A 15,281-nucleotide genomic window follows, 5' to 3' on the forward strand; every position below is an offset into this window, starting at 1 on the left:
AACATGCTTGGGTCACTTACATCAGTACAAGAGGCTGTGAAGCTGCTATGAAGGAATAGAAAAATCTCTTTAGGAATTGTCAGTGATGTACAGTATCCATTCTCACTCTAAAAGATTAAAAGTGATAATTATGTGCTGTTTTTGCTGCTTAAGTTGTTTAATGCCATTATGACTGTGCTACTTAATAGAAAAGCTTAGAATTAGACTAGCATGGGAATACTAAAAATTTTAATGGATTTCTGCTCAAGTCATTCTTCCTAATATGAAACAAACCCACCAAATATATATAACTAGGTCTTTGGATTCAATTATTAATCCTCTCTCCTAATTTGAGAAGCAAAACTATCGCTTAACAGCAGTTCTCTGAAATAGAATTTTAATGATACTAGTCATCTCATAGTTGAACATGATTTTTCCTGATCAGAACAAAGTTAGAAGATTCTCAGTGCTGAATCAGGGTTAATTATTAATCCCAAGCAGGTGAAAAATAGAATGTCAACAGTGTGTCTTGAACATCTGTCAAAGAAGCTGTCAGAAATGTTTTCCATGGGTTGTCATGTGTTACCTGGCTTCTCTGCATGAGGAAAAGGCTCTGGTACATGGTATTGGAATGAGGTTGTAGGAATAATGCATAGGAAGAGAAATATACCATTCATCAGCAACCTCCTGACACACCTGAAAATCCAGTCCCCTCTTTAGGCCAGCAAGATGTCAGTCTTTATTCACTGCTACTGTTAGGGTGTTTTATACAACATGAGTCAAATCAATACTGACCAAGAGGTTTGTTTGGCCTGTTAGTAGTAGTAAACCTCTGGTCATTCTTCAGAGAATACCCAGTGTTACAGCCTGCCAATCTGTTTAGATTATTACATACTTTTCCTTTTCCATGTGTTTGTATTTTGTTTTGGCCCTTTCCATACTTTAATGGGGAAAAAAAGGTGTAATAGACTCACATTGTATGTTCCCAAGGTCTTTCTGATGGAAGTGTTGGGACTTCTTTACAGTTGCACTCAGTTTTGATGACTTAGAGCAGGAAAACAGAGCAATCTTACAGCTCTGAACAAATACTGTGAGGTTAAATTTCTGTCCCTTTGAAACTGAGAAGTCGATACAAGTTGGCAGAAACACTCATATGCAAACAAGTTTGGAAAGGCTGACTGAGGTTCTCAGATGCTATTGGGATCAATGAAAATATTGCTGCTTCATTTTCTGCTGTGGTCCCAAATTGTCTATCTGCAGTAGCTAATTGTGGCAGTTTTCTTCTCTGATGGTTTTTCTAATTGGATGTCCATCAGGAATGACACCATGATCAACATTAATATAGGTCTTAGTACTGCTCTGCCTCCTCAGCTTGAAGTCAAGGGGAACTGAGAGTGCAGGATCAAGCCTTAATTTGTTACTTACACTTGATTTGAGGCTTAGTGTCCAAGGTTAAGCTAAAAGGGTGATGGAATAACTCAGGCCTGTGAACAACTCATCATGTCAGACACAAAGCAATTGGGTCCAAGGCTCAGCATGTTGGAAGTTTGCCACTTCCTTTCTCTTTCAGTAATGTTCTGCATTCTCACTCCTGTAAACATTCTCTTCATCTCTTTTTGTGGGTAACTGGGCTTCCTTCCTGAAACCTTCCCAAATTCAAACTGAATTTGACAATAATTTTGTATTTGTGCTTATTACAAAAGTTTTCAAAGGAGCTTCACAGACATTAATCAGGGTAAAAATGCAAATCTAAAATCTGCCTTATTCTACTGTTTCCTTTGGAAACCATTTAATTTCTTACAAGCACACTTTGGCAGATGATGTGGCCCTTATAGTAATAAATCACAGGAACATAAGACACTTCACTGCAGCTGTGACATGGCTAGTTAGGATCCTATTCAAGAAAAAAGGCTTAGGCAGTGTATTTTCTTTCCTATACTCTGCTGTACCATTTCTCCCTCTTATAGATCAAGTGAAAAGACTCTCAGAATGCTCTTATAATTGTCTCCTTAGAGTTATAATCTGCAAATGCTTTTTTCTAAAAGATAAAAATACCCAAATCTTAATGGAGCCTTTTTAAATGGCACATCAGTAACTCTCCAACCTCCTTCACGGTTTTGTAAATCTCTTTAATAAGGGTGAGAAGAAGCTTACAGAGGTCTCTTTGATTAAAGGTTTGACCTGGAATTACTTTGAATTTGTATTATGGAGTCAGCAGGTTTACTGTGGTAAGTCTCAGCAGAGAATCTTTTGAAGTGCTTTGCAGGTAGAGCTGTAAAGACAGTAAGTATTCTATAAAACTTGCTAAAGCCACAACAGAGCCAGTTAAGCATCAGGGCACTATGTTGCAAGGCCATATCCATAGAGCACTGGGAACAGGCTGCCTTGCTAGTTTAAAGCTTGAGTTTGCAAGTCTTGTGAGTGAGAATATATGGCACAATTTCAAGAAAAGGAGGCTAGATTCAGTGATCCATAAGGTCTCTTCTGCCCTATGGCTGGTTTCCTGCAAGATTATCATCACTAAAAAGTAACAGTTCTGAGAAATGACTTAAATCAGTAAGAAATATAGCCGGGACAGTGAATTTCATGGAAATTAATATTCTCAGTGCTTCATCTCCATTCACGACTTGGCTCAGAGGAAGCCTGTGAGGCCTTTTAACCCCACTAATTTTGAGTTTTATGGGTATAAGTTTCCTAAAAGGTGATGTTCTCCTTAAGGTCACCTAACTCTCTACTAAGAGATTTGTTTTATTTATCAGTGGTGATCCTGTAATTCTCATGAATGGAAATGCTCCTGTGTAGGATAGATGGCCTCACTTTCCTGTGCTATAACTCTTTGTAGGATCTCTAAATCTTGGGCAAAACTTTCAGTATGGGGCAATGAGTCTATTCTGTATTTATTGCACAATATTTATTGATTGACTTCAGGAGTATTTAGGAACAGAACCATCCAACATCTACAGTACTACAGCTCTCCTGTTTGTCTCACCTACCCAAGGTACAGGATGTACCACTGAGAGCAGCTCTTCCCCTGACACACAGGGCAGCTCCACACTGGCAGTTTGCTGGGCAGAGAGGGAAGCACTGATGATGGGGAATGGGAAGAGATAAGAAGGGAGGAGTGTGTTTTTCTTCTCCCAACTGCTAGAACAGGGAAAGGCTGCTCAAAGGGGACCCAGATCTGCAGAAAAGAAGCAAGGAGAGCCCTCAGAAGGAGTAGGCAGAGCAGAGATGGTGAAAAACAGGACATGAAAGTGGCACAGCAGAAAGCTCTTTTAATTTTAAAGAAAAGTGAAAGGTCTTTGCAACTTCTGAAGGAAAGCCTGTGGGTAGGGCTTTCTGTCAATTTTCAGGCAATGTTGAAAACTCAGACTTCTGTTGCTCTGGTAAAATGTTCTTCCCCTTTGCAACGATAGCATTAAAGACACTGCAACTGAATTATTAGGCTCTTGTGCTTGACACATGCACACCTTACTCCGGAACTTGGCTGAACATAGACAGAATTCTCTGCAAGATGTTCAATGGTTTTAATCCTTCCTGAGGTCGATGACAGAGGAGCCTCAAGCCTTTCTGATGTTTTCCTGCTACATACAAGGAAATAGTCACCCTGGCTCAGCTGACAAATGGTAGTTCATTAGGATATGGTAATTCAAGTGCTTTTGATTGTCTTTCTCTGCTCTTATTATCTGAAAGAGTTTTCCAAATTATAAGGGAAATAATTTGTCGTGATTTATGCCACCAAAAAAAAAAAAAAAAAACCAGAGGAAGATTAATTCCAAGGAACAAAAATGTCTATTAACATAAATGACTGTTAGCGAGAGTGAGCATTAAACTTAAACTATCTGTTCTCTCCATGTGGCACCACAGCTTTTAGTGTAGAGGCTTGAGTGCTTCATGAAGCTAAATGAGGAACAGTGGAAGGTTTATTGCTCAGCTAGACATTGAAATGGTACCGGTTTGGAAAGCTTGACAGATGAGACAGGCTTGAGAAAAATAGGTGAATCAAAGCTGTACTTAGAAAACCAACTCAGTCCCAATACACCAATTTCTCCTATGCTTTAGTAACGATACTTCTCTTGATTTACTTACCTCACCTTGTCTCAGGAGATGAGGTCTGTAACAATGATAGAGAGCTCCCTTTTGAACTTACGTGAACTCACTCTACAAAAGGATTAAAATTGGATTTCAGCTTAGTAGCTCTGATGTTGTCTGGCATCAGGAAGGGCATTGCTAGCAGGATAGATATCTTGCCTGGTGTGTGCCTGTGTGTCCTTGAGTATTAATGTGCTACACAGATGCCTCCCATTTGTAGGGAGGGTTGCCCGGAGTGCCACTTGAGGGCCTGTTGTGGCTAAGACGATCCCTCTGCGAGCTGTTCTCAGACCAAGTGGGCCGTGCTGGTCCCAGCCCGCCCCTGCTCACTGCCTTCACGGTGTCACTGCCATCTCAGCTGGGGGAGGACACTGCTGTGCATTTACAGTCTCCATTCTATGTGCTGGCAGGCAGCCACGGGGTTTGTGCCTGCCTGCACTCCTACGGCTCTGCAGCAAACCCAGCACGTTTTCCTCAGCTGACAAAGCTGCCGTTCTGCACTTGCAGAGCAAAGTGTGTTTGCTCTGGAGGTGTCAGGGCTGGGTGTGCGTGGCCAGCCCAGCACAGAGGGGAGGAGATGTCCCTGTGCTCTCTGACCCTTCCCAGGATGAAACAGGGCAACTGGCCCTGCAAACCAAAGATGGGGTATGTGTGTCTGTGCTGTGTGATGGAGCAGCCTCTTGTATCCTGAGCTCTGTTCCCTCCATTTGCAGTGCTCCAGCATGTTGTGGTCACACTGGGTTGATGAGCACTCTAAAGCTGAGTTGCTTTCCATCTACCAGGTGGTCAGTGGACTGTCATCTTGATTACATTTGTTTTTTACCAAATATCTTCCTGAAGAGGGAAAGTAAATAACAGCCAGCCAGCTTCACCTCAGTCAAAAGAGCGTTGCCCTTTCCCAAGCCTGCGCTCAGCACCATCACGGTTCCGAGCTAGACCCAAAAGCTGGATTAGTACCCTGTTACAAGCCTTTCTAACAGGTAGACAAAGCAGACCCCAGAGAAGCTGACTGTGTTTTGGGAGAGAAAGAACTGTCTGAAAGCTTCATCCTTTGTTAAGGTATGGTTAGTCTACTGCCTGTCATATTTTAATTCCAGCTGCCTTTCAGACAGACATCTAAACTCTTGCCAGTAGGAGATGTTGTAAGCCATTTCATTCTGACTGCTTGATATCTGCTGTTGAAAGACTGTTGATAAAATCCTATGCATTAAATTACAATGGAAAACTAGCAGCATGATGCAGAATGAACTGCAGTGTTGTATGCATAAAGCTCTTGGCACAGTATTAGTCTTGGTCTACAAGGATGATTCCCACAAAGTAAATTAACAAATTGCACAAAATTTCCTCATTAAAAGCATTTATTCTACTTTTGTCACCTCTGCAGTGCTTTCTGAAAGACCCCAGACCAGATCTGTGCAGGGCACAGCTGTGAGAGAACACGTCTGTGAATCATTGGCCCATGGCCGGGCTTTGGCAACCAAGACACAAGGATGTGGGAACAGGAAACTTTCTAAGATAAACAGGCCTGACCTCTTCTACATCTTAAAATAATGTACTGAAAGTGGAAAGGACCAGGGCTGGTTTTCTTGCTGTAAGACATTTCTCTCAACTCTAGAGGCTGAGTTACAAGTTGCATGGATAGAGGGGCTGTGAGTGACAAAGGATGACTGTTGGTGGGGCTGTACAGGAGCTTGGTAAGCAGCTCCTACTGCAAATAACCCAGGGCTCTGCTGGCTCCCACTGGTCTGGTTTGCTCCGGGTGGGTGGTAGAAATTATCTCCAGTCACAAGACACAGTGGAGCACAGCAGCCTATTTTAAGAGCAAAAGTCAAATTTTCTAAGTACAGCTAATGGACTGGGTGTTTGATGTAGAGCCCACACAGGTCACTCAGTGAAGCTGAAATGGCATCAGGAGCCTTAAATCCTGCCAGCTTCCTGGTTCAATAGTGGCCCTAGAAATAAAAATCTGTCTTTTTGAGTTCTAGTGAGTGCCAGGCTAGAAGCTGAATATGCTCTTTCGCAGTGGGATGGGGTGTTAAGCAGTGAAGAGGATGGGTAGGAATCCTCTCTTGGCCCTGGCTTCCTTTCTTCTTGCAGGATCAAACAAATGAACCTGAGGCTGGAGAACACTGTACAGAAGATAGCAGGTGTGTGGAGGTCAAGCATAACTATTCTAGATGGAGTAGGGACTAACATGTTTCACTACACTTTTTTCTTTCCTTTTTTTTTTTTTTCTCCTGGAGATGGGTTATTTTGTTTTGACTTCAGTTATATTCACAGCTGTTTCTCAACAGAGGTGTTTGTTTTTATACCTGGGAGCTGAGGCTTTTTGTAGAAGATGAGTTATAAAGTGGTTAATTAGAAGGATGGAGAGCAGCTTGAAATGAAACCTGCACCTTTCCAGCGAGAGTGACATTGTACTCCTCAGCTGTAGAGGCTGTATTGATTAATTCATGCTGCCTTGGAATGCTATTGTGCTACTTACCTTAGCTCCAGCAAATGGGGTTTTTATAATGAAGTGGAAAGGGTTTGAAATAATGAGGCACAAAAATGATCACTCTGCTGGAGCAATAGGAAACTCCATCTTCTTAACAAATGTACAAAGTGGTCAGTGCAATGGCAGAGTAGCACATCACAGTGACTGCTCTGCTTCCTTCATCTGAGATGATGGGGAAGGCAATGTCTGTATTGAAAATGGGAACACAGTGAGAGTTTTACACTACTCCAGATTCCTTGGACAATGTGATGAGTAAACTTAGACAACGAGCAGTATATCAGAAAACCAAACTGATTATGCTCTGCTTGAAGAGGGGTGAGGAGGCCTCACCCTCATGCCCTCAAAAATCCACACCAACACCAAGCCCCAAACAAACTGTCAGGCTCTTTCTTGACTGTTTTGTAAGCAAGCAGTCTGGTGTGCATCTAGCTATAATCAGCTGAGTTTTTCTGAGAGAAAGGAAACCAAATCTCTTAATGTTAGTGAAATTGTACCGTGGGTATCTATCTTGTGGCATATTCATTGTAGGAAGAAACTGGAGGGGGAGAGGAGAAGGAGGAAGGAGACTCTTGTCCTTGACAACATTCTTGTTGTCTATATAAAGTAAGTTTGATTGAAAATACTTATTTGAACTGAATGAAAGAGAGGATCAAAACTGTTGTATCACACCTTGTGGGTAAAAGGGGTGAAGGAAGGGTACAAAGATTTCATTGCCTTTGAAACAGCATTTTCTAGCAGCAGAAATTGTCAGCTGCTAGTCAGAATTCTTAATGGCTTTTATGTAAAACAGACAAAACACCTAAAACCAAAACCCACTTGAATGGTTCTCAACATTTATGTATCATTCGCTATTCATACACATCAAGTACTTCTACAAGCTCTGAGTGACTTCAGCTGGCAAACTACCAAAAAGTAGTTATTAATATTTGCCCCTTACAAATGGGATGGTCTCAAGCCCAGGTAATTTTGAATTGTAATCTTCAGAGCTGTTGCCTTCTTACATCCCAGCTGAAGACCAGGGTAGCTGGAGGAGCTTCTCCTAAGAGAGGATAGAACTGGGCTGTGTTGGGTATGTGCTGTGCTGCCACAGGTAACTGAGCTGAGAGCAGGGCCAGGAGACTTTGCCTCTCTCTGCACCTGCCCTTTCCAGAAAGCTCTAAATGACTTGCCAGGAACAGAAGCCAGGTCTGTGCTGTGGTAGTGATCTTTCTGCTCTCTGCGAGTATTTTTGAGATGAATACATGTTAAAACTTACCCTGTAACCATAAAAATCAGTAAAAATTACCATAGTTGGAATAAAAATATCAGACCCACTTGTGGTTATTTAGAAGAGGAAAAAGTCATCATGTGCTGCATTAGTGATGAGGCCTGTGCAGCAGAGATTTTTAGGAGATGCTCTGTATTCTCAGTGCAGCACTGATGGCTACTCTGGGGCACAGCTACTTAAAATAATAGTTTCACTTCATTAAACTATGAGTTTCTTCAATACAAAGTACAGTCCAGAGAGAAGTCTTTTTTTAGTATACTCTTAAAAAGTCAACAGTCCATTGCTTCCTGATGTATATCCTTGACTGTGGGAACAAATGCTGCTGTAACTACTCTGAGTCCCATCCTTTTTCAAAGAGGTAAAGTGTTTCTCTAATTAAAAAAAATTGGGATTATTTGTCTAAATTTTTCTGTGTAACCTGAATTAGACAACTGTGGATTTGGGTCCCAACGTAATATGCATGCAATTAAAAAATCAATGTATAAAACAGAGCCCAGAAGAGAATTATATTTAACAGGAGACAGAAAATCAAAACAGATTCCAAACAAATTAGAAATTAACACTGCAGCGGCTTGAGCTGAGTTTGCCTTATAGGGGAAGCTTATTAATGTAACTAAGGTGATTTTTTTTTTGCTAGAACTCCTCATCAGTATTGTTTGCCCATGCCACGTCTCTGTTTGGTGACTTAATACAGCAATACATGTGGCAGATCAACAACGGTAAAATGCCAAGAAGGTAATTAAAGCTTTGCTTTACAACATGTTGGAACTTTCAATATATTGGAAGGTGCTGATACAAATGCTGAGCACCTGATCTGTACCAATATCACCCAAAAGAAGCAATACAGCTTTTAGTGTAGAGAAATATCCTGTCTTTCCCAGATCTAATAAGGTTTATTGGATCCTTAATTTGTTTTAGAAAATGATCCAAGTGCTTTGCATTTGTTTAACCTAATCCAATCTTAACCATTGGTAAGATGAAACTCCTTTGTCTTTCATGTCACACGGACAAAGATCTACTAAATATATTGCTTTTGGAAGAGAACCTGTGTTTACAACAGCAACCAAAACAATGTCAAAACCACCCTCTTTCATATAGGTTCAGATAGTTTAAAAAGCACTGGAAGTCTTACAACTGTTTGCTAACTAAAATATTTATAGGAAGGGAGGGTTCAGTTATTACTATCTGCAGCTGGCTGACTGGAGAACAGGGAGGAGACAGAACCAAACTGTTCTCACAGGTGCACAGGGACCACTCGAGAGGCAATTGGTGCAAGTAGAAACTTAGGAAATTCTGGTTAATTATAAGGAAAAATTGTTTTACCATCTGCAGCAGCTGAAATGACTCCAAGGCATTTGATTTGACAGTATGCATGGCAAAATCATTTGCCTCTGGGGCAGTATGTGTCAGGCTGTTTTTCATGGAGCTTGGAAGTAAAGAAGCAACAATGGGATTGTTTCTGTATTTCCCAATGTCAACATAGTTGAAAATAACAGGAGTTAGAATGCTGACTTTTGATGCTGAAAAATGAAAATTGGAAAGATAGACCTGTTTTAATTAAAAAAACCCCCAACCTAACCAAACCAAACCAAAAAACACAAAAAGAAGAAAAAGAAACTAATTCAGGATATGGCCTCATGTTATGAACTTCTTTATGTGTCCATGCTTTGGTAGGAGTAGGAACATCTTCAATGTTACAGGTTGACAGTGGAATATATTTTACTCTGACTTTTCAATGAAATCCAACACAGATTCAGGGGTTTCCCCAGTGCTTTCCTTCAGGTAACCTGTGTCGCAGTGGCAAGTGTTTTATGGACTTCTCTGTTCCTGTGCCCAGTTCTGCTGCTTGCTTTCCTGATCCCATACCATTCCTTGGTGATAGTGTCCATTAATGGGCAGCATGTGCTTTTTTATCTTTACTGTCAGATTTTTTCTGTCTGAAGCAGGTGAAGAAGCTCGTACAAGGTCAGCTGGCTATTTACAGCTATCCAGTAGTCCACTGAATGTCTGCTCTGGGTACCTGGGTCCATAGGTCCATTTGGATGGACATCTTAGAATGTGTTTGGTGCATTTAAGCACCGCTGCTCCTTTCCCTCCCTTGAGTTACTGCAGCATTTTCCTCTTTGTTTAAGTCATTTAAAAAAGAAAATGTTTAATGAGCCCCACTTGTGATTTTCCAACTGTTGGGCTGAAAACTGTCATTTCTAAGAGGTTATATTAATGGTGCTGTTATCTCTTGATCATGTCAATGTTAATGCATGTATGTGCTGTTTCTGCCTCATTTCCACATAATTACAAGCCTGCATTTGGCAAATGAGTGTATGTTTGCTTTCTTGATTAAGAAGGTTCTAAGAAATTTTTACATGCTTGGTAGGACATAACTTATGAAAAGAGCTGGCTTAGAAGAGAAGCTCAGCAGTAGAGATTTTTAGCATTTCCGTAATACTTTCCTCTGCTGGGCAGAAAGCACTTTGTGAATAGTAATGAAATCAGCTTTGCATTACCCCAGTGAAGAAGCTGTGTGCTACTCCTATGAGAAGATGGAGACACAGCATGATTAAGTGACTTGTCTGGATTCATATGGCTGCTGGGATTCTAGCATTTGCTCAGGCGTTGGCTTTCAGCACTAGACCCAAAGATCAAGCTGGAACACAGTGCAGGCTTGGCAAAGTCTTTTTTAAAACTTCTTTCTTTCCTTCTTTCTTTTTCTTCCTGGAAACTACTATTTTGTGTCCTAAAAGCAAAACTCTTGTTTAAATTAAAATGTCTCTGCTCTTTTATGGCTGAGAAGTTAATATCCAAAACATGACCTGCATGTAATCAATTCCTGCAGTAAGCCTCACATAAATATTAGAGAGGATTGAACTGCAGATGTTTCTCCCATGATGGGTTGGTTCAAAAGGTTGTCATGAAGACTTGGATGATGATGGCAGCCACTGAACTGTTTTTCCTCCAGTCAAATGAGGCAAGAAAGAAGCAGGGTGGGCACACTAATGTGCTAGAAGAGACTGTACACATCCCATCTTCTGCATCAGAGGGAATGGATGTTGGGTTGTATGTGAATTCCCTTTTCTTTCCACTCTGATCCCTTCCTGGGTCACAAAGGGAAGAGCTGACCCTTGTGATCAGTGGTGCACCTTCATTCAGTCACCCAGTAAAGGCCATCATTTAATGATGTTCTTTTCTGAAGAGCTTTCCCATGTCCCTTTATAGCTCTGGCATTGCCAGGACTGCATGTTTCAGGCTGGCTTCTTCTACTGCAGCATTTGAAAGGAGCAGCCTTACTATATGTTCTCTTGTTGTATAATGCTGGTTATGTCTTACTAAGGTTGTTTTAGTAGCTGTTATAGTTTTGCTTCTGTAATATTATAATATTTGTAATATTATAATAATATTTTTCTGTATGGTCTTCAGAAAGAGCTGGGAAACATATCAATAATCTTCTGTGGTTGTGAGTTTGTTTGTGGTATAAGCCTCTCCTTTTTTTGCCTGGTCTGCTGAGCACAAAATTTTGGGTCAGTTTTGAAGCCTCAACTACATGTGCACACACAAGCATTTGACAGAAGCTGGGTCATGTCAGTCTGCTCACTACTGTAAAAAAATATCTTAGTGGTGAAAATTGGTGTGGTTTTTTTTGGTTGGTTTGTTTTGTTTTGTTTTTTTTTGAATTGCAGAAGGGAGGTAGAGTGCTTTGCTGTCTTAACAGCCTCACACCTGGCAGAATCAGTTAAAAGGGAAAGTTATGGCAGTGTGAAGATCAGAGCAAAGACTCTGACAGAGTGCAGCTGGTTCAAATCAGTCTTCATTAATCCATCATCTGTGATTGGTGGTGTAAAGTTGTCAAGGTTACTACATACAGGACAAGGCTAATGATGGTTATTCCTTGAGGATCTGGGCTTTCACCCACATTTATATCAAGCCCTAAATGAATAATACTTAAAATTGAAGGGAGGCAATGATGTCCAGCAAAGGCTTATTCCCTTCTTTCTGAATTTACTTGGGCTTAGATCCTCAAGAAGGCAGTTATGAGACAAGCTACTACTTTTGGAAGTCCAAAGCTAAAATGCTTATAACTTTAATAGCCCTGGCAAAGTCCGTGTCTTCAGGTGTACTTGGGTTTTGCTACTGAGGTGCCACAGGTGCCTTAAATTCTGCTGCTTGGGTCACAGAGAGGTCAGTCCCACCTGTGCTGGGCGGGCCAGCCTCTATATGGGCTTGTGGTCTCCCTGTGCTTGTTTTTAGTGGGGCTGCTGATCTAGTAGGTATTTGTCAGGGCCTGTGTAGGCTCTCTGCTGCCCTATAGAAAGGGAAAATGGTATTATGGGAGGACTAATGTTTTTTTTTTTCCTTTATTTAGGAATAATTGACCTATCTGAGTAAGTGTTCTAACTGCTAGACCACATTCCCTTTGGAGAAAGGAACAGATTGGCTGCTGAGAGAAGAGAGAGTGAGTATGATGTTTTCACTTTGAGATTTGGAGACATTGGGAGAGGGAGAAACTTGGAATCCTGTTCTGTATAAAATAGTAATAAATTGGAAGGAAGGACTGCAAGTTGTTTTCCTCTGCTAGTGTACTTTGGGTACTGTGCTCCTCTCTGGTGAGTGAGTGTGTAACTACTCAACATGGAGGAGATCTGCCTAATCTGTATGAGTGCAAGCAATGCTCTTCTTTGCCTCAAGTAGCTTGTTGCTGGAGAATCCTCCTTGAAGCAGCGTGTGCTTGAGTTCCCTCTGGCAAGAAGGGACCTGAACCTTTGATTTTCTGTGTACTTGATCCCAGGCTTAGGTGGGCTGCGTTAGAGCAAAGTTTAAAGACATCTTGTTCCCAGTGAATCTGTAATTGCTGGCCAGGTCAACAGCTTTTTGTGTGTCAGTAGAAAACATTGCAGGCTGCCGGGGGACAGGTGTTGGTTAGCACAAAGGATGGTTAAAAAAACAGGAGTGGTGTTTCAAGAAGGCTTCTTTCCATTGAAAAAATTAGTGAGACTTTCTGAGTTGTATAGGGAGGTCCATCTCTGCAGCTGAAAGAGAAGGCACTGTGGAGAAATGGGCTTTTTGTGCTCTCAGCACTCCCTGCTTTAGGAGACTCCTGTTGTGTTTGTGGGAGTTCCTGTAATTACCACGGGAGTCAGGGCTGTAACAACAGAGAGCCCTGAACATCCCAGATAACTAATAAACCATGGCAGGAAGAACTTGGGAGGGAGTGGTGGTGTTACTTTGCTTTTGGACTCTGTACTGGGTGGTGATCCTGGTCCTGGTGTGTGTTACAATTGGGTTATGCTTACGCTGAAGCCTCACAGAGGGCTCAGTGTTCAGTGGACGGGTTGTTGTGGTTTCCCTTCTGCAGGACCTCATGGTTTGTGTGATGTGTAGGGATCCATGGGAGTGTTGTTCAGGTGCCCTGTGCTTCCTCACAAGGCAAAACAACGCTAAAACACGAGCTACAAAACTCTGCAGAGACATTTAGGGGCTGCAGCTTTAATTTCTTTTGAATTGATGCACTTCAGTGCTGTGCTGAAAGAACACAGGGCTGTAATTAGTTGAGTCCTGTTTTTCTGATAACTACTTAAGCCTTAATATCCTGAAAAGCATGGTATTTTTCTATAAAAAAAGGAAGGTTTATGTTCTGTAGTTCCACAGAACCTCATTCTTAAGGAGAAGCAGTCCATTATTATATAGAATAGATTTCCTGCATGCTTTTCAACATTATTTGCTTAATAGAATCATTAGTAGCACAACTGCTTATAAAGAAAAGTGCCAACTAACCAGAAAAATGCTCTGCAGGTCTCAGGCTGCAGTAAGTATAATGCTGCTATGTACTTGATAAGCAAGGAGATCCTTCCATATTTATTCTGAAAGCTTGTATCATGTCGATAAGCTGAAGGCTTCCTTAAAGCAAGGCTTTAGGACAGTCAAATCCTACTGAACTTCTAATTGCTGTTTGCTGGCAAGGTCAACAGCTTTCAGATCTCAGAATACTGAATGGTTGCAAACCCATGCTATCCAAATACAGCTGCAAATATATCACCCTCTACCTCTGCTCCACCCACACATCACAAATAGCTATGGGAGGAAAACATCTACTGCTGAGCAAGAAGATTCCTAAATTATAAGCGTCAACAATTTAATCAACTCTAATTTATTCCTTCATTACTTATTGCACTATGGCTAAAATGAACATCTTTGCTCTTTCTTTTCTAGCAGTATTACCATAAGTACAGGATCCTTTTTTTATTCCTGCACATTCAGTGCATCTACAGGCAACAATTTATCACAGCAGTGCCAGCGAGTGTGTGCAAAGAACGGCAGGCTGAGAATTGCTCTGCTCACAAAACCCATGGGCAGACAATCTCTACAGAGCTCAGGACACATGGGGAGGGGAGGAAATGTGCTTTTGGTTAGATAGGTAATTAGTCACACTGCCCATCAGGAGTTTTATTGTGAATTATTTTTCTTTTTAATCTGTGAAGTAGCTGACCTAAGGTTTGTACCTCATTCTGAGGAGAACCTGTATAGTTTGCATAATTTGCCCTGAAATTGGCTACTGAACCCGAAATGCCACTGTAACAATTGCCATCCAGGAGAGGCAACATGGCTTGAGAGTGTCTGTAGCTGTTAGACAGTCTGTTCATTGCATCTTAGTGTTGAATAAAATCCATCTTAGTTTGTGTGAGAAGCTAGATACTTCAACAAAAAAGCAGTCTGAAGATAGGGTGGTAGTCTGAATGTCCAGGCTTCCATAACCCATTGTAGTAATACTGCATAGAGAGAATACAAAAGCACAGGCCCCATCCAGTCGAATTTTAGATATCTCCAAGGATAAAGCTTCTCCACCCACTTGGCCCCTGTACTGGTGTTTGATCACCTGCATGGTGGAAAAAATAAAATAAGAACCATGCAAATATCTGATCAGAATTTCAAGCACTAGTCTTGATTTGGTGTTGTCTGCAGACTTGTGAAGAATATTGTGTAGGTAATTTAAGAAAGGGTTTTAAATAGCATTGAGTTTAATATCTGTCTCAGGTGTTAGCAGTGGCAGCAGTTGGACATAGTGCTGTTGATCCTGAGACTGGGGTTTTTCACTTTAGCCAGTTATGCTGTTATAGGATTGGAGCAAAGTCTGATGACTTCAATGTTTCACCCTGTTTTTGTAACGTGCCTGGATGTAGTTCCTCTCTCGTTGGTTAATGTCCCCCATGCCCTCCCCATTGAAAAGAGCAAAGCAAGTGGAGTCTTGTCACTGTGTCACTTATGAGCCACGCAGTCATAACTGATGTTGAGATGTATCTCGGTGTAGCTCAGCAGTGCTGACCTGAAGGGCCTTTTTCCTCTTTTTCCTTCTTTTGCAGAGCATCCATGAGAATGGGCCATTCTTGCATTGCATGGCTTGTATTTTGGGAGCAGCAGATTCTTGGCAATTCCAGCTTTCATGGGTTTGGGAGCAAA

The 15,281-nt window shown here is 41.4% G+C and overlaps 1 long non-coding RNA gene across 2 annotated transcripts in view; it reads left to right on the forward strand.

The window, feature by feature from the left end:
* LOC113985560 overlaps window positions 1-15,281 on the forward strand; it is a 150,155-nt gene that overhangs the window by 5,955 nt on the left and 128,919 nt on the right. For both annotated transcript variants that reach the window (XR_005565948.1, XR_003539862.2), the window contains exon 2: window positions 12,193-12,282. This is a non-coding gene — a long non-coding RNA (uncharacterized LOC113985560). The remainder of the gene's footprint in view (window positions 1-12,192; window positions 12,283-15,281) is intronic.

This window comes from Pipra filicauda, unplaced genomic scaffold (genome assembly GCF_003945595.2).
Source record: "Pipra filicauda isolate LSUMZ 115617 unplaced genomic scaffold, ASM394559v2 scaffold58_size5111680_pilon, whole genome shotgun sequence".
NCBI lineage: Eukaryota > Metazoa > Chordata > Aves > Passeriformes > Pipridae > Pipra > Pipra filicauda.